A 20038-nucleotide genomic window follows, 5' to 3' on the forward strand; every position below is an offset into this window, starting at 1 on the left:
AAAATTAACCCTAGAATGTCTGTGTGTGTGTACATGTGGGAAGGGAATATAGACTGTAAGCTCCACTGGGGCAGGGACTGATGTGAGTGGCCAAGATCACATCAGTCCCTGCGCTGCGGATTATGTATGCACTATATAAGAAACTGTTAATAAATAAATAAAAAATAATAAATATGCATATGCATGCACAGTATTGTTGCCAATACTGTGCATGCATTATTATTATAATTTTATTTATAAGGCGCCACAAGTTTTTTTCAGCGCCGTACAAAGGAACAGTACAGGGAGACAAAACTCAGTATTACATTGAATAAATAACAAAAATAGAGTACAGATAAAGAGTGCCACAGTTCAATACACATTACAGCTTAAATATAAGTAGTGAGGACTCAATCAACATACTACTAGAGGCTTGTTGCCAATGATGGAGATGAGTATATGCGGACAAAGATAGTCACTGAGTATGGGAGAGCTGTGAGTGAAATGTGAAGAGAAGAGGGCTTTGACAACAGGAGGGGAGAGGGCCCTGCTCTGAGGAGCTTACAATCTAGTAGGAAGGTGCAAGCAAGTGGGCGGTGGCATGATAGCAGGATGTAAGCTGGCAGGGGGTCTGAGAAACAGCCTCAGGAATAGTTTATGCAGTGGAAGGGTATGCATCAGTCCAGGCATCAGTCATCTGCCCGGGTCAGCTGCCAGGACTATGAAAGGGAACAGTGGTGAGAAGTGGCACCGGGGGTTGCCGGAATTATGTTACATTGAAAGTATAGGGCAAGATCATCATAGATGATGTGGAAAACTGGGTTGAATTAGCCCATAGTGGTACAAGAAAAAAATTTCAGTGGGCTAGTCCAACCATATACATTTAAATATACATTTAAATTAGATTATTATTATTATTATTATTATTATTATTATTATTATAGTCAGTACATGGTCTATAATAACTTGCTAAGCCTCTGTGGTGGCCGGCCACACCCCCTTGTGGTAAATGCCCACCCCCCTCAAGCATGGACAAATGCATTTCTCTAGTTGGTCTTTCAACCCCAGTTTGAAACTGGTGCAAAATCAAGTCCTATTGTAGAGAGAAAATGTCTGTCTGCCTTCTTGTAATACAAGGATCCAACTACAGTATAGTGCAGCAGCTCATTTCTCCTTGATCCCCTATCAATTAGACAAAAAGCAACCTACAATCAAAGGCAGTGCATCAAAGCCAAACCTTTGGCATGATGTTATCATCATAAAATTCAACAAGTTGCCAGTAAATTATAGCTGCTGATGTGTTCTTTAGATAAAGAAATTGGATAACACTATACACCTCAACATTTGACCATGTTTGCACCAGGTATGCCATCTTGTAACTTATTATGGGACAGTATAACTGATGTGAGGAGCAGTCTTATGACCGTGAGGGGAAGTAATGGTCTACCTGGTCTGGTTTTGTTGGAAATTAAAATAAAATAAAGAACATTACACGTGTGAGAGGTCTTGATACTTTACTTATTGAACCACCCTCAAATATAACCTGCAAGAGGACCATTGGGCTATGTATGAGTCAGTGGTGAGGAGAAAAAGGACCTGGAAATGCTAGAGCTATAAGGAGCAGTAATGGGTAGTGTATAACATCACTGGATCCATTTTTCAAAGGCCTTGTAGCCAAGACTGACGAGCACACAACTGAACAGAGGAATCACCTTCAGCAGGCTAGAAAAATACTGAGACACTTGATAAACAATAGGCTTGGCAGGAGTTTATTATGATTGTTTTGATATAACAGCATGTGTAGGAACTCCCAAAACAGCCCATTGTAAATTGTAAAAAAAAGGCACAAAAATATTTTTGGGAAAATTTACTAAGATGGGAGTTCTACAGATAGAGTCACTCTAATCACAGTGGCCATCTGCCAATCATCGAATGGGGTGCACACATGTCAAGATGCTCATACGCCCCATTCTTGGCAATGGACACGCAAGTGTGTGAGAAGCTTGTGCATCCATGTCTGCCAGATCACCATCTGCCAGATACAGTTGGAGCCCCTCTCACCTTTGTTCCTTAGGTCCTGGCTCACCATGGCTAGCCATTGCTATCCTATTGTTCTCAGCAGCAATACAATACATAGAACAATACAGTAGGGGATTAGCAGAGTAATCATATTACTCACTTAATCCTATTCTCCATCTGTAAAAGGGGATGGCGCAAAGGCGGAGGCACATAGAACGGCCCCATTTGTATTTTACATGGGATGTTGCTATAGGTAACCAATCAGAATCTACTTATTTATTTCGCGAATTCCAGAAGATAAAAAATAGTATCTGAATCTGAAATAGAACTCCCATCTTAGTAAATTTCTCTCAAAATGGGATCATCAATTAAAACTTATACTACAAGCACCAATGATGAGTGTTCCACAATTATACTAATTTAATGTTAACCAAATATAACAATCCTTAAGTTTGTAAATCACATTTCAGTGTAACACTATGGTGCTATAACCATCATTAATATATACTGAGATTTTAGTGTTTCTCAAGACAACTGCAAACTTCAAATACCCCCCCAGAGGTCATTTTCTGAGGATATCATTAACCAGTAATGAGATTTGAGGAACCATAATCTGCTGTAATGGATCAGATAAAATGGGGGGAAACCAAATTGGTAGAATAAATGTAGATAAAAAGCAGTGTATTGGACAATATAAAACAAAAAAACATTGAAACTGCCATTTGAAAATGATAGGGTTTGCTATTTCATGTAAAGTGGATTTTGATATGTACAATAGGAACACACTGTAACACGAAAGATAGGAACATAGAGATTTATTACTAGATCTTTCTTTGTAACCTTGAGCATTATCTCCTAATGACTGAGGAACTAAATATTTTATTATTTATTCAGCAGGGTACAGACTGATTTACATAATGTGTGGGTAATACATCTCTGAGCTATATTGCCAGAAGTACAAATCCTCAACAATAGCTATTGCAATAGTAGTACATTATTGCTATAATTATTATTAGTACATTAGTATTATTATTAGAATAGTTACTTACAGTAGGGGTATTTACCAGAGCTTTTCAAGAGACATAATTGTGAGAGATAATTTACCAACCAATCAGCTCATAACTATAATTGTTTTAAATACAGCCAGTAAAAATGTAAATTAGAAGCTGATTGCTTAGTACTTTAACTTTCACAGTTGTATCTCTTGCCAAAATTTGATACATCCCCCCCTTAGTCATTTAACGGTCTATTACCGCATTAATGATCTTGACTACCATTAATGGGATAATTTTGTGTGTGCAACGAGAGGGTAGAAAATTAAATTGTGGTAGTGATCAAAGAACTTGAATGTACTGTTACTGTAGATTTCATTCTTAAACTTCAGAGGACTATGCCATAGCAAGCTGCCAGGTGGCAGTGTTGTGACATGGATTTCTTTTGTTAATATTTGCTATATTTTGAAATGGAGATTTAATTGAAAATGTTAATAACAAAAAAATATATTCACTAGATTTTTACATTTGTAAGTGGCATTACTTATTTGTATTCTATCCTCAAATTAAGTTTCCTTTATAATTCTAATTAACGCATAGAATATACATTCATTATTTTGGATTATTATATATACCGTACTGTGTATAGTTTCAGAAAACCTGCATAGAAAATGTTTTTGTAAGACAGATGTATAATCAGAGGTTGAATTAGAACCTCATAGCACCTAAGCAAGATATTCATTTAGAACTCCCCTCCCTAAAATGATCCATAAAATGATATATTATGTGTGTGTGTGTGTGTGTATGTATATATATATATATATATATATATATATCAATCAAACCAAATCCTTATTATACTAATCCATATACAATAGAGATTTTCATTCATATATAAAGCATTTATTAAACTACAAACATTAAAACAATAAAACAACCTTTTCGTGGTTAAGTCTTGTCTGTAGGAGTGTTATCCTTTGAGTATGGATGATATCTAGTACCCAACGCATTTTGTCTCCTTAAGAGACTTCATCAGGGGTGTGCCAATTATTTGGTAATAATCTATAAAAGGCACATTACCATAATAAGGAAAGACATTAATATACATACAATTTATGATAATAATTTATATAATTATATTATATAAAATTATTATCATTCCTTACTACGAGGTCCCTTTTGGTAGTACTATTGGTATCACGTGTACCACCAGGTGCAACTGAATTGCACAAGCACTATACGGGCTGCAAAACATCATAAATAGGCATCCCTTCATGTATACATCTAATAATAATACTAAATTCTAGCTACATCACTACATGAAACTCTTATGAGATGGTCATTTCCCATGCGTATGCAAAGTAGACATCTTGTTTCCTTTTAGAAAGGTCTGTTTTATGGAATGAGAGATCCGGCTACAAACATAGTGAACCAGCAGCTGTCATTTCCTCTGTCAAGGTGTGTATAATTACATAGAGTTGATCGTTGATCAGTGACTTTGCAATTAAGCCAATTATCGGACAACTGCGTGTACATATCAGTCGCACACCGCATGGCAAATGCGCGACTGCAAATAGCAACAAATTTCCTGACCACTACTGTATGTTCTCGCAGTTTGTCACAGTAGTCTCTGTGTGGTGGAAAAAAACCCACAGGCATCCCCAAGCATTTTTTAGGACGGTCTGTGTTGTCACCTTCCACCCTGTCTCAGTTGCAGAGTTGTGGATGGGTCCGACTTACATTTAAACAGACTGGAACAATAATTGAATAGTTCATGAATTGCAACATGATTTGAAAGTGGATAGCGAATAGCGATCTATTCCCAATTCTCTCACAATTTAGTAAGAGCGTGTCTTCTCTTTCAGACTAGGTGGCAGCTTTCTCCTTGCAGTCCACTGCAACTTCTCATGTTTATGAACAAGATGGAATCAGGCCCATAGTGTGGTGCATGTACAGCATACAATTGCTTTTTATGGCACTTCAATCAGAACATCATCCAATCCACAATCATTCAATCTGTGTTTGATTAGATCTATTGATGATGGGGTGTTGCCATGAGCAACCTATATGCATCTAATTCTTATTTATCATGGATGGTGTAATAGTTAAAGTTACTGCCTCACAGCACTGAAGTCATGGGTTAGATTCCAGCCAAGGCCATAACTATGTGGAGTTTGCATATTCTCCTCGTGATGGCATGGGTTTCCTCGGGGAACTCCAGTTTCCTCCCACAATCCAAAAATATACTGGTAAGTTAATTGGTTTTCCAACAAAATTAACCCTAGAATTTCTGTGTGTGAGTGTATATACAGTATGGTAGGGAATATAGATTGTAAGCTCCGCTGGGGCAGGGACTGATGTGAATGGTCAAATATTCTCTGTAAAGATGTGTGCGCTATATAAGAAGCTGTTAATTTATAAATAAATAATTTACTTAGCACCTTCTAGAAGATAGATAGATGGCATCTGATTGGTTGCCCATAACAACATCCTATTTTCAATATAACTCCCCTCCCCCACATGCTTTTGACCCCACCCAAAATTTCCATTGGCCGATAGCTGTAGGGAGATAAAGTATAGTAGAAACCGTACAATGTCCATGATGAATATCTTTATTACCTGTTATGTTATTTCTTTATTTCCATATTTACATTTAGTAATTATATGTACTGTATATATTGGCTAGACAATGTAATTACAATATTTAAATGTAGTTGTATATTTTACATATAATTAATACATCATTGTTTGTCCAAGTTATAATATATTCCTGATCTTTGGAAAAGTGCACCTACTGTATTGCTCTCTATGCCATTACTATAATTGTTAATGTTCTACATTGTAAATCAAGAGGTTGCACTAAAAGCTTTTAGTGTACTAGGATATTGCTTGCTATGCATTTTTCCTGCATACATGCAGATAGTGGTATGGAACATATATAGTGTATAAGTAAATGTAAGCCTCTCATTAATTGAAAGCTTTACTTGCTTCATGGTTAGTCGTAACATTATAGCAAGGGAGATTGAGGCTACTGTATATGTTTTTAAACTAAAACATAGTTAACAACCATTTTAAATCCTTTTTCAGGGATACTGCTTTCAAACTCAAACAAGCATTTCTCATATATCTTTCTTGCCAGAACTTAAATGTTACAAATTTGAATATTATATCTTATTAGCGTTTTATTATACAGTAACATATACAGTAACATACCTTTATATTAAATTAAATTCTTCTCCAGTGTCATCATTTATAATGCTGAGATTAGCTTCTAACATGCAGGAATATAAATCATGTTAAATTATAGATGCTAATATTGAAAAAGTTAACATTTCAAAGGATTTTTTTTTGCGCCACTCACATTTGTTATATACATTCAAATAAAAAATGTGTAAAAAAAAAAAAAAAAAGATTGTATTTTTCATATAAGGTAAACATTACAGGTCATTATGATGAATGAAAATGTCTGCTTGGCAATTTTCACACCTATTTAAAAAAAAATCATTTAGCATTCAAAGGGTTAAAATAACAGATCGTCAATGGAGTGGGGTATAATTTGGAGACATTCATCATGTTGACATGAGAATGTCGATATGGTCTTAATGTGACATTGGTCATCTTGAAGGGCCTCAAGTGTGGCTTCTGAGTCACTATTGTCATATAACCATCATACGGCTGATGCTGCAGCATTCTGGGGATTATTTGTTCCATAACCCTAATCCCTATCTCTCCCCATAATGCCTTCCTGTCTGCAGCTTAAACTTAATGTTGAAATTCTGAAATTGTCAACATTTTCCATGTCTTTCAACATTGTCACCATTGTCAACATTTCCCACTTGCCTATCAACATTTTAACAATGTCAACATCATAACTGACAATATTGTATATGTTTACTTAATAACTACATCCTATCCATGGAAATTAAAAGCAGTTAGCAATTATGTGCATGGTATAATGCTACTCTATTTTCTATTTTGTCACTTTTGTAGTTTACATATTGTATGGTTATTGGTAAGCAGGCAACAGCTTTCAATGTTGCGTTATAACAGTTTTAGCATATTAAATCAACTCACTCAATCTTTATTTATTATGTCTGGCTCTTATAGTATATATTCTACTATAATACATTCATACTTAAACCAATATGGAGTTTAATTCAGTGCAAGGTCTTGATGTAGCCTTGTGTCACTGTGTGGCACTGTAAATTTCAAATTTCATGGTACTGTATGTAAAACAGAAATACATTTTTGTATCTATCTAAGATACAAGTAAAATAAATGTGATGTTTATCTGTAATGGAGTGTCACCAAGAGAGGTTCCAATTCTTGCACGGAATTGACTCCACCCAACCAGTGGTGGCTCCAGAGGTGTGGCTTCAGTGCGGTCCAATATTCCAATATGGCAGCCACACTAACTGCACTGCAATGTTTGGAAAGGCAGTTGGTGTGGCTTTCCTTTTTGATTTTTTTGAGCCCTCAACTCTTACCTATTACACTTTGTGTAAAATCCTAAAGTTACATGTTTACTTAAAATGATTATGGTGTCATATATGCATATGGGATTTGTTTTGATTTATTTTGTCCATCTATATTATGGATAGCTGACATGTTAAAGAGCAATCAAATGTTTTTTAGCATATTATTTTTGTAGTATGAGTGTTCCAACTCTAGGGCACACATGGGGGTAAATGTAACAATCTAAAACATTCAGGATTTGAGAGGAGCCTGAGCTATGTAAATAATTATTATATCGATTGTAAATTAAATACATTTTTAAATTTTGATTCATATCTTTATGCATATCTCCAGTTTGTAGCCTATTCCTTGCATTAAACCCATGCAATCTGTGCTCCTTGTCTTTTGTCTCCAACTCAGTCCGTTATCTGTTCAGTGGGTGAATTGTGTCTAGGCTGACAGTCAATAGGTCGACACCAGGGGTTAAAGTGAGAGGGAACGGGGTGGAACTCAGTTCCACCACCTCTGATGGTAAGGTGGAACATTGTAACCTCCACATTGGCCCCGAACAGTCGTTCTCACAGAAAAGCATTCTAGATTGCAGAGGGGTGCCAAAAACCCTACCACTGGCCCTTTCTCTGCCTAATGGGGGTAGTGTAGGGGGTTAATTCTGTTATAGATAAATAAGTTCCCCAACCTCTGCATTACCACTTTAAGCCCTGTTCGACACCATGTGGTCGACATGCATAAGGTCGACATCCAACAAATGTCGACACAAACAAAATGTCAACATGGCAATAATCTCCACAAGAAAAGTTTGAAAGTAATGTTTTGAATGTTTTTTGCATTTTTTAATGACTTTTTTTATACTTTACACGGACTCCGATTGGGAACAATAAAGTGCCCAAAGCATGGCCAGTGAAGTGAGCCATGTGAGGGGATGCAGTACACTAATTTGGCATCCACATTATGAAATCTACAAATTCACATAAATATATGAAAAACTAATGTTGACCAATCATGTATTGTCCATTCACATGTCCACCTTTAGCAGGTGTAGACCTTTTGTCTATGTCAACCTTATGCATGCTAACAATTTGGTATTGACCTGTTGACTGTTAACATAGACACTGTCGACCCTTTACACCATAACCCTCATTGCTGTGGTTCTGGTAGTACAGTACAGTATGACTGCTCTTACCTTGTGTACAGGACTAGACTCACCCAGAGCCAAACTGTCTCCGCTCCCTGCGATTAACAACCACTTGCACTGCAACACTGTGAGTTGCCCAACCCTTGCTTGTTTCCTTGCGGTACCTAGTTATTATATTGCTGTATGTAATTTGTATATAACATTATGTAAATTTACTGTACACTGTTGATTGTAGTTACGATGAGATGCACTGTTACTTTGCATATTCCTTGCATAGCAGTGCACAAACTTTGTACAAATAAATTAAAATAATACATAATAAATATACTAATATTCTAATGATCATATTATGTATTTTTTATTTAATGTTATTTATACTGTTCCGCCATACCTTAGACAGAGTCATTCAGTCATACTCATCAATCCCTGCACATGGATAGACATAGACCCTAGGGTAAAGGTTTTGTCAGTAGCCAATACCATGTCTTAGGAGTATAAAAGGAAACCACAGACCCAGGAGGAAATCCATGTAAAAATAAAGAACATTCAAATGGTGATGATTATAATAATAATAATAATAATAATAATAATAATATTATTATTATTATTATTATTAATAATAATAATAAATGGCACTAGCAGAAGGTTCACAGCAAAAACAATACTGACAAAAACAAGAGTACATATCTTAAGTAGTACTAGTTTTCTAAATTTCTGGTATATGATACTACTCTATGTCCATGTTCACTAATGCATATCCTAAACATAGTCTAATTAAGGTTTGTTTATGTTTAGTTATTTTTTTATTATTTCAATGACATATAGACATATAAGCAGACAGGCATACTCCCACATGCGAGCTGGCACTCTCCCAAATACACATGACTGTATTTAGAGTTATGAGATGGCATCATTTGTGATCCAGTAATAAGTCCACAAAAAGTCCACTATACTACCACCCCTAACTTGGAAAGCAACAATGGTACCTTGCCTTTGAGCTCCATGGCTAACTCTAATCGGGAGTTTAAAAAAAGATATCTGTTTTAATCAAATTTCTTCATATCTTTGAACAAGGTTTTCATGGACTGTAAGCTGAACAAAGAACCAAGTATGAGCATTCCACCTTCCATCTATACACAACTACATGAGTGGTAGTCTTTGGTATGCAGTAGAGCTACAGTACCTTTTTAATGAAATAATAGTAATTGCTATAGCTAGTTCCACAAACAAGGTGTAGTCAGATAAATACTGGTTTGATACCTTGTGCAGTATATAAGTTACTATAAATGTTGAATCAACTTGTAAGCTTAGATGAGTCCGTTTCCCTGACTACCGCTCCTTACTACCACTTCCTTTGTCCTTTTTTCATGGGAAAAAAACACTGACATAAGCTACAGTTTTCAGTTTCTCTTCATGAGCTGTGGCTAGTTTGCTACTTTAATACTGGAAAAAGAAGATTCCACAATAAATCTGTTATAATATTCAATACTTAATGAAAGTAATAGTTTTTATTTTATGGTATCCACTACAGATATGTGTATCTCCATCTCAAATGCCACGTGTTGTGCTAATAAGAGCTGACATTACCATCACTAAGGTTATATGGAATAGGTGCCTAAAACACTAACCATAATGGCACTCAGTTAGGTCAATTCACTAAAGCTACTAAAAATTAAAAGAGGTTATGTTACCCACAGTAACCAATCAGATTATGTCTATCATTTTCTAGGATGTAATAGAGAAATTATAGACAGAATCTGATTGGTTACTATTGGCAACATCACCTCTTTTCATATTTAGAAGCTTTAGTATGGCCACTGATATGGAGATATAACAGCCAACAAATGCACCTGTGAAACTGTTGACTGCTGCTCCTTTATACTAGTAATAGGCTGGGAGATAACTTCTGGGTCAGTATGTCCTAATCTGGTGCCATACTTTCCGTCAACAGGAAGTAGTAAATGACACCACTCCACACTCCATGTTTTCATTACAACTTACCATTGGCCTTCCTCATCCCTTGATTTTATCCCTGGATTTTATAACATATGGAAAGATGACTACATGAAAAAACCCCAGAACCTAGTGTAAAGAACATGTGAGTGAAATGTCCTAAGAGATATTGCAGCTTTAAATATTGATTAGCAACAACATTTTGGGAATTGCCATTGTGCAAAAATGGCAATTTTTTTTTTTATCTACAGCTGGATAAGAGGTTTAAAGTTCCAAATTCCATCCCAAAGTTAAAATTGCAAATAAAATAACTATAAAATTAAACTTGATATAGTTACAATTCTATAATATTTCTACAAGTAAGGATTTCAACACCCATGTATCCAACAATGCCATATAAGGGGCAATTCAATTTACCTCTGCTAATTGACCCCCTATCCAATTAGCCCCAAAATCCAGCATCACCTGGGATTTTTTCACTTGTTTTCATGGCCGTGAGCATGGAACACATTTAACCATGTTTGGGTGTAAAAAATGGGGGATAATTGAATTGTGCTAAATAAATATGACCAAATATTTGAAAAACTTGCTCCAAAATCTTTTCAGAGCTGATTAAATCCCCCCCCCCCCCCCTAAATGGGATAAGCCATTACTTCTCATTGAAAACATTGCAATATTACAAAATATAGAAGTTATAAACTATGATAACAATTACAGGTACTGTACACCAAACTCTGATGCTGAGCTAAAATGGAACATCTGTTATTAATGCATATCAGCAGATGAAAAATTGTGAACAAATTTCAACTCATGACTAGAATTAGTAAATATAGAAGACAATTCTCGTCTCTTTTATAGGAGTTACCACCACTGAAATGGGGAAAAAGCTGTAAACCCCCCACACTGCCCAAACCCCCCACCCCCCCCCCACACCCCCACAAAAAGAAACCGTTTTCTGTAAATACTAAAAAAAAATGAATAAGGAAAATAAGTAATATTCAAGTAAATACAATAAGTTTTAATTTGAAACATCATAAGAAAGAGTACTCACAAAGTTTTGACTGGTATACACACACACACACACACACACACACACACAATTTGTATAAATACATAGTGTGCACACATATACACAAATGCATCTATCTATCTATCTATCTATCTATCTATCTAGTTACCTATCCAGTAAAAGCACATTCTGTTATTGATTGCATGGGAATTAATACAATGATCTATCACAGTATAGTAAAGAGAGTTTTTAGTCAATGAAAATACTCATTGTTGAAATGCCATCAGTACGCCTGACACATAATAGGACTGTCAAGCCAGAATTGGTATCCACATAAATAAGAATTATTATTCTTGCATAAGGCTTTTGAGCAGAAAATAAGAATCGTCTCATATCTACAAAGGTCAAATAATAACAGGACCAGTATATAAGCTAAACTCTAAAAGTAATTGTTGCATTGTTCCATGTTAGGCAAACAGGTGAATCATTTGTTTGTGAAATCACACTATTTTTATAATCATTTTTCTAATCTTTTCTTATTTAATACAAAAAAAATCATAAATACATGAAAAATAAATGCTTTTATGTTGTTAATCACAAAGTCACCTTAGTAAAACATAGCAAATAATGAATACCTTATATAGTTTCTGCCTGGTTACACTGATTATTGAATTCTTCATCCAGCATGCAGTGTACTCACTCAGTCAATTAAATCTCTTATTGTATCTGATTTGTTGGTGTCAATGTCACCGTTAATCTCTTAAATCCACATCAACCGAAAAGCCTAAATATTGCTTTTTTTCTTTCTGTGACATGCAGAGCTTGGACAAGCCACTGGAAACATTGTAACAAGGCTGCAGAGCATATACATATTAATATAGCAACAGATATTTCCAAATAATTCTAAGATTCAAAAATACACAATAGTAGAATTGCATTTAAAAAACATTGCCTATTGCCCTGACATACCAAAAAGCAATTTGATTTGTATTTCTCCACTTTAAATTCCTGGAAAGGAGAACAACGCTAGCACAACTTGTATGAGAACTTGAATAACTTATTATCCTGTAAATTTCATATTATCACCACTGCAGTCAGCAAATCTCAGTCACTCTTCTATAATACTCTATAATCACAGGACTGAAGATGTCATGCTTTTCTTCATCAATTGGCATTTGTTAACATAGTAGGATAAACATGTTTTCAAGAAGTGAAAGCACAATTCAATTAAAATGATTGTTAAATCAAGTGAGAATAAAAGGAGCACCCTTGCATGCTGATAAAGCCTGTTTAAATCAGCAGTGGAAAATAGCTATAGCTAAGTCTTCCTTACTAAAGCACTGGGATGTGCCAGCATTTTCCTCTGCACGTTGCACACACATCAGCTACAATATCTAAGAGAAGACAAAAAGAAAAGCTTCTCTTACCATGCACAGAGAAAAGCTATTCGTTCAGCTAGATCCAGAACTGCTGTATCCAGACGGGCAGCATGAGTGATCCTTGGGCCTCACACAAAAGCGAGATAATTGGCTCTCAATGAAGAGATGTAAACATCCATCATAATAGCAATGGTGCTGAAGCTGAAAGCTACCTCAGCTGTTCCAGCTACTCTGTGAGATGATGTCACAAACATCATCTTGGTGTACTCTCATTGGCTTTTGTTACCTGGAATAATATCTTAACTCTAAGCTTGCAGCACAATTTCAAAGGCGGATCACTGCTACAGTGCTTGCATACAGTATCTGGAATGAGGATAAGAAAAGCACTGATAGAAATGAGGCGACACTGTTAGATCATTGAAACTAGCTCTTGAAATAGCATATTTCCACATGGATGGATACTAAGAATGTATTCAATATAGTTTAGCTTATTCATTTCTTGTGCATAATTTAACCACCAATATTTTAAAGACTATTTTCACTCTTTTGCTATTTAATTTTTAAATGATATCTTTGTAATGAGTGTATAAATCAGGATTGGGTATCCTTTGCGACACATTGAAGAGTACTACATAAATAACATTAGCATTATCATTTATTTTGTAACACATTGATGACAAAGGCACATGAAACGTAATTATTATCATTATGCTTAATATTTCTAGATGCAGTATAATGGAACTCTAAATATTAGCTGCGTTTTAAGATGTAATTGCTTATTACCTGTGTATATAAAGGGTCCATAGTCTTCTCCACCTTTGATCTTAACTAACATTAGCCCCCAATCTGTCTGTCTGGGTTGCCATGGATAGTATAACATGTAATATTGGTATATTGTGATGATGTAAGCTACATTTAGCAATTCGCAGGACATATAATAAAGCTTCCAAAAGACAACAGAGACATGTTCGAACACATAGATAGCTGGTAGTGCCTGCGTTGTTCGGTGCTAGCAGCTGCACTTATCGGGAGAACGGTCCTGATAGGTTAAGCAAGTATACAAATGGGTTGACCATGCTGTGCTCCGCTCCATCGTGTGTGTGTTAATGATGAGTGAAGGCTTGCATAATGTGTATGTTTTTGGTACTTGTTTGCTAGCACGGCGCCCATCGCATCGCAGACCATAAGGCATACGATGGTATGCGATGCGATGTTACGCAATGGCAGCCGATGTTATACAATTTGAAATTGTATACCATTGCATTGTATGCTATATACAATGGTATACGATTTAAAATTGTATAAGCACCCTAATGGGTGTTTTCAATGTTAAATGTGCCCCCTATAAGATAATTAACCATCATACTAACGGTGGATAGTATGTTAAAAGCACCCCCAACTATCAACGCCAACCCGAAGCGTGGCGAGCGCAGCGAGCTCGCGAGGGGCGGCGGTACGCGTCCTCCGACCTTTTCATACCCCCACTATCCATGTCGGCGTGGAGTTGATTTGTAAAAAGTGTGGCGAGCGCAGCGAGCCACCGAGCCCGTAGCGTGGCGAGTGCAGCGAGGCCCGCGAGGGGACGCGGAATACATGTAATTTAATACGCGTCCCATCGCGGGGCTTGCTGCGCTCGCCACACTTCGAGCTCGGTGGTTCGCTGCACTCGCCGCACTATATGAAATCAACTCCTCGCCGACGTGGATAGTGGGGGTATGAAAAGGTTAGAGGACGCGTACCGCTACTCTCGCCACGCTTCGGGTTGGGGCGTTGATAGTGGGGGTGGCGTGGGGGTGCATTTAACATTGTAAGCACCCATTAGGGTGCTTATACAATTTAAAATCGTATAGGGTGCTTATACAATTTAAAATCGCATTGGGTACATGGCATGCGATGCGATGCGATTCGATGTCGTATGACTTATCGTGGGCCCCGTGCTAGGAAACAAGTACCATGTTTTAACTGGGTAAAAATGCAGTACATACATAAGTACATGAAGCAATATCCACATGTAATAATATACAAATGATCAAGTCTCAGGTATAACATACAAATGATGGGCAATGATATGACACAATAACAGTAATTGCAGTGGGGTGTATTGGTGACAGGGGGGTTTGTTTGGGGCTGGGTCTTTGGTTCGCTGATTGGCAAAGTGTAAGGGCCCCTGGGGTGAGGAGGGGGATTTTGTTGTGGTGTAGTCCAGAGGTCCAGTGGTGGCTTGAGTCTGTAACCGATCTCTCTCCTGCGGTGGCTCTCATTGTTCTTCTTCTCCTTGATGTCACTCGCTTCTGGTTGCGCTGCATCTGGGACTAGCCGCTGGTTAGTGCTTCTGGCTGCTTGCCAGTAGATGTCTTGCTTATGTGCCCCAATGCATTTTGGCTGGGCGATGGCCTTCTTCTAGGGAGTGTTACAGGGTTCTTGTCCTGGGACTTGTCTTTATTGGCTGGGGGCGGGTGCAGCAGTGTTTTCTTGAGTGGTTGGGAAAAATGTGAGACCTTTACTGTCACAGATAATTCTTTCCCTTATGTTGTATGATGTGCCTGTGTTTGAGGATGTGAAGCTGGTGGTTGGTTTTGTGCTTCGTTCCTCCTGGTGGGTACATCCTGTGCATTTGCCACAGTATTAGAATCCGTTGTTTGGGGTGGTTATGGTGCTTGTGGTTTGTCTACTTTGTTTCAGTGGAATGTGGCTATGTACCAGCTTGTCCTTAAGGTTTGGTGCCTTTCTGAATATGACCCTTGGTTCATCTGGAATATGTCCTGTCCTGAAGTTTTTCATCTTGTTTCAGCAAAGGCCAGTGTTTTCACAGGATCTTTTGTATGTTTGTGGCTTGTTTTGAGTAGTTAGTTATGAAGAGTGTTTCTTTTGGTCATGTGTCAGTCTTTTTGTCCATTTATTTAAGGAGGTGTTCCCTCTCTGTGGCTACTATTGCTTTGTGTGCTGCTTCCAGGTGTTGATTGGTATAGTTCTTCTCCTTGATTTGGGTGGATAGTTCAGTGTTCTGTTTATTGAAGTCTTCCAACCTGGAACAGTGTTGTTGTATTCTAAGGTACTGGCTCTTGGGTATGGCTTGTAGCCATTTTTGATAGTGTCCACTTGTAGATAAGATGAAGCTGTTCACATCTACCTTTTTTCTGTCTTCATTAAATATCTGTAGGTCCAAGAAATCGACCTGTGTTTTGCTGTAGTCTGTTGTGGATTTTAGGTTATTGTTGTTGTTCCATGAACGATTATACCCGTACCTTTCCAGATAAATAGGACGTCATCTATATATCTGGTCCACAGTATGAGGTTTTCACCAAATTCGTGTCCTTTCCATACTTAGCGGTCTTCCCACCAACTCATGAAGAGGTTTGCATAACTTTGTGAGAATTTCGTACCCAGCACTGTCCCAGTGGTCTGGAGGTAGAACTGGTTTTCAAACCATACAGTACATAATTATGTTATAATATGAAGGTGATACTGTTCATGACAAAGTTACAGTATTCAGCAGTGATGGTTGGTTCTTTTTCAAGGTGGTATCAGAAGTTGTTCTTGCTTTGCTTGTGATCTATTATAGAGTAAAGTAAAATTACGTCTGAAGTTACTAGCCAGAATTCTTCTTCCCATGCGATTCCCTGTAGTCTGTTCAGGGTGTGTGTTGTATCTCTGAGGTAGGATGTTTGTCCTTGAACGTATTGCTGTAGGATAGTGTTGAGGTATTCTGATAGATTGGAGATAAGAGAGGCAATGCCTGAGATGATAGGTCTTGCTGGTGGGTTTACTGGGCTCTTGTGCACTTTAGGTAGGTAGTAGAAGATGGGGATGCCAGGGTGGTTGTTCCATATATATATTTATATTAGTTCTGTTCGAGTATTCCTGTGCTTAGGCCGTTCATGAGGTGTTGGTCCAGTTCTCTCTTGAATGTGTTGGTTGTATCGCATTCTGTTTTGGTGTAGTTGTTCTCATCGTCCAGTATCCTGTGTCCCTCTTTTAGATGGACTGATCTGTTGAGTAATACTGTACCTCCTCCTTTTTCTGCTGGTTTGATTATGATTGAATGTATGTCTTGAAGTTTGTGTAGTGCCACCTGTTCTTTCTTTGTTAGATTGTTGTGGTTGTTCCTGTTCTTGGGTTGCAGTAGTTCGATGTCCCTTTCTACCATGTTGACAAATGTGTTTACTTGTGGGCCATTCATGTGGCTGGGGTAGAAGTTTGTAGGAGGTCTTAAGTTCATTTGCTTTTGCAGTCCTGTGTGGGTTCTGGATTCGATTAGTGTGGTGTTTGCAAATAATTTTTTTGAGGGATAATTTGCATGCGAAATTGTGAAGGTCTAGGTATGTTTGGAATTTGTTGATTTTATTTGTCAGTGCAAATTTGAGGCCTTTGTCTAGTAGGTTCAGATGTTCCATGTTTAGAGTGTGGTTACTGAGGTTGAATATACCTTTGCCTATTTCGCACTCTTGTGATTTGTCTTCCTATGTCTCTGTTTTGGGTTTCTCTCCTCCTCTGCAGCCTCTTTGTGTTTTCTTCGTGGTTTGTTTCTGTGGATTCTTGTTCTGGCATTCAGGGGTTTGGTTGTTTAAGTTTTCCCTGAAAAAAGGGGATGTATGGCAGTTTGGTGTGGTTGTCTTTCTCTCCCCTTCGTATGGTGGGGTGATGATTCGGGTAGGTTTGTCTCTGTTAAGTTACTCATCCAATTGAAGGAGGTTCTGGCTGCTGGGCTTGTGAGTGGTTGGTTGGTTGATTGATGGTAGTTCCTCTGTTTCTGAGCTGTCACTCATGATGTTTCTGCTTGTGTTAGTCTCTGGAGTGGGTGTTAGTAATTCTTCTGTTTCTGGGTTTAGGTCTTCTATGTCGTGGTTGTTTATGCTATAGCTGTTCCACACCAGTCCTAGGGTGGTTTGTGCGAGTAATGCGTAGTGTGTGTCTTCGTTTATCTTGATTATCGTGAGTAATACTCCTGTTGATGTGCTGGAAAAGGAGGGCTCTATGTCTGTTTCTGACTCGATTGACTGGTGCTGTTTCTTATCTTGAGCGTTGTTGTGGATTTTTGACATGTATTGCTGGTATGTCAGGTTGAGTCGCTTGTAAACTGGGCTCCTTTCGGTGTGTTTTAGTTGTACCATTCTTCGTTGTTAGTGTTTCCTTTGTGTTGTATTTATTGGTCTTACTCTTTTTTGCCTGCTTTCTTGGTTTGGTGATGCCGTATTTGTCACGTATGATCTTTCTCCTCTTGATGTTTATGATTTTAGTTTTGTTTCTTTGTAGATGGTTGGAGGTGAGGTTGGATAGTGTGATGAATTCGGTTAGTTCCTTGTATTGGTCCAAATCTTGTCTAGCCTGGTTATATATTTGTGTAGTGTGGAGAGTTTGGTTGTGTTGTCTTCTATTAGTAGTCGCATGAGTTGTCTTGAACAATCTTTAAGTATAGATGGGAATTTCCAGGCAGGTATCCAGGGTTAGTAACTCTCTGGCTATAGTGCCAGATTTCAAATTATGAAGTGGTATAGCCTCTGGGTATCTGGTGGCATAAAAAAGGGGTAACATTAACCAAATACTGTGCTTGGATTGATATTATAGAATCAATTATTAGTGATCTTTCATGTATGATGACTTTGGCACAGGTTTCATAACTTCCAACTCATACAGTATTATGGGCCTGATTCAGATCAGTTTGCTGGGCTGCGTATGTTCATAGCCTAGCGAACAAGCAAACGACGCCCGGCCAAACACCTGACCCCCCTTACTGAGTGAGTCCCATCAGTGTATGGTAACACATGCCCCCCCATGCTGGCCACAAGGACGAGAAATCATTCAATGGTTGCTCACCATTGAATGAAAAGTAAGTCAATAAAACGCTAGGCGTTCCCTTGCTGCCGCTCTCTGCCCGCCCCTTCCCTCCCCTTACTAAGCGAATGGCTCGATTAACTTCCGGGGTTTGCACATGTGCAGATCCTGAACAACAGGGAAGGGGCAAAAATGGGACCCGAGTGGTACTGTATACTGTACACAAGGGCTGACAATGAAGTTAGTGAACTTGCCACTGTGTGATTACCATGGCAGCAATAGACAGAGACTACAGTATGGTTTGATGACATTGGTATACAGTATCAGTGCTTTACAGTGGTGTTATTGTTGATCTAAAGCACTCTTTTCCTGTATGGGGTCTATTATTGTCTGTGTGTGCTGGGGGAGCCATCTTGGCCCTTCTGCTCAAAGGGAGGTTTCTGTCCTCCCTGAGCTCGCCTTAGGACACCTGAGTTACGGTTTGACAGGTGTACTCCCCACCTGCCACTGTCCCCTGCACTGCACTGTTTGTGAGGAAGTTTTTAAGCTAGTAAACATATAACTGTTTGAACACCCTCCATATTTACCATGTGACCACAGTGATATTCATCAATAAGGTATGGAGCACTTTACAAAAATAAGTTTGTGAACTTGGATGGATTTAGGAACACTAGTAAATAAAACCCAACCTCAGCATGCATTGCTAGGCAGCTGCTACCTAGTCTTATAGAATTATGTGATACAGTGCTACTATTAAAATATTGTCACTGTTACTGTTTATGTCATACCATGATTCTTGAAAATGAAGTAGAGTTTGGGCACTTATCACTATGAAGGACATACTGTAGAACAGTGTGATTGGGGTTAGAGGTGGACAATTTTATAGAGTGAATCAAAGAATTATATGATTAAAAAATGACTAAAAGTAATTGAACTTTGCATCCTGTCATAAGTAGTCTTAAAGGTAGTCTAATAAGCATGTATAAATATATTCAATACACAGATTTGTTTAATGATATTATATTCACTAAAAATGCTTGTGGTACTGTTTACAGGGTAAATGATCTATCAGAATTAATTGTGTTGATTTGGCTGCAGACTCTGGACTTTTGGTACAGAGCAGACAGAGGGGAAACCACTTAGCAATATAAATATACATGTTATGCTATTTAAATTTATTATTTGTATAAACAGGTTCTTATATAGCACAGCATATTATGTTGTGCTTTACAGTTAAAAACAGTGATAAATAAGCTGGATAGTTACAATCAAAATGGTAGGAGGACCATGCTCACAAGCTTACAATATATATGGAAATAATCATTGA

At 37.7% G+C, this 20038-nt stretch overlaps 1 protein-coding gene across 6 annotated transcripts in view; it reads right to left on the reverse strand.

The window, feature by feature from the left end:
* Positions 1-13300, reverse strand: part of MGAT4C (MGAT4 family member C) — a 146059-nt gene extending 132759 nt beyond the window's left edge. For 4 of the 6 annotated variants that reach the window (XM_083182355.1, XM_083182350.1, XM_083182356.1 and 1 more), the window contains exon 1: positions 12988-13300. The gene's annotated coding sequence lies outside the window, so the exon portion shown is untranslated. Of the gene's footprint in view, positions 1-12195; positions 12415-12987 lie in introns of all 6 variants that reach the window. The other 2 variants (XM_083182352.1, XM_083182351.1) reach the window with 2 other exon arrangements.
* Between the last annotated feature and the right edge of the window lie 6738 nt (positions 13301-20038).

This window comes from Crinia signifera, chromosome 4 (genome assembly GCF_055691185.1).
Source record: "Crinia signifera chromosome 4, ASM5569118v1, whole genome shotgun sequence".
In the NCBI taxonomy this organism is placed as follows: Eukaryota; Metazoa; Chordata; class Amphibia; order Anura; family Myobatrachidae; genus Crinia; species Crinia signifera.